Source organism: Pan paniscus, chromosome 9, assembly GCF_029289425.2.
Source record: "Pan paniscus chromosome 9, NHGRI_mPanPan1-v2.0_pri, whole genome shotgun sequence".
NCBI classification, from domain to species: Eukaryota; Metazoa; Chordata; class Mammalia; order Primates; family Hominidae; genus Pan; species Pan paniscus.
In genome coordinates, this window is record NC_073258.2 from 6,918,409 (window position 1) to 6,919,250 (window position 842).

Here is an 842-nt window from a genome sequence, read left to right on the forward strand (position 1 = left end):
GGCTACTAACAATGGATTGGAGGGGAGGATGGTCCTAGACAAGAGGAGGAAGAGGAGAAGGCTTATAAAAATCAAGATGCGTGTCCCAAGTTCTTCAAAGCCAAGTCTTCCCGAGAATGGCCTACATTGTTCATGGATTGGCCATGGAGAAAATGATTTCCTAATAGTCCTCTGTAAAACAGAGCTATTTTTCCCTTTACAGAGAAAAAAAAAGGGAAGCCTACAGTGACTGATCCAATGAGCAATTGCTGTGAATTCACTCAGAGTGATGTGAAGTTATGATGAATGCAAATTTATTTATATTGGAATGCTTTGTGGATTAGAAGAATATAAGGAAAAATGCCCCTTTGAGGAAAGTTATGTCCTACCACTTCCTTCCATGGACCAGTATAAGAGAATACTTTTGAGGGAGATAGGACAGAAGTCAGTTGAATTTTTAAATTTTATTTTTTATTTTTGTGGGTACACAGGTGTTTGTTATTTATGAGAAATAAAATGTTTTGATACAGGTATGCAATGTGAAATAAGCACATCATGAAGAATGGGGTATCCATCCCCTCAGGCATTTATCCATTGAGTTGCAAACAATCCAATTACACTCTTTTAGTTATTCTAAAATGTACAGTTATTGACTATAGTCACCCTGTTGTGCTATCAAATAGTAGGTCTTATTCATGCTTTTTAACTCACCTATGACAAAAACTCAAAAGAATTTTACTCACAACTTGGAAAGAAATAATCTTCTATACTTGCATCAGTTCTTTCCTTGACTGTCTCTTGTGTTCATACCAATCAGGTGTTTGGCCCTATAGCTCCACTGAAATGGCTTTTGTCAACGTTCC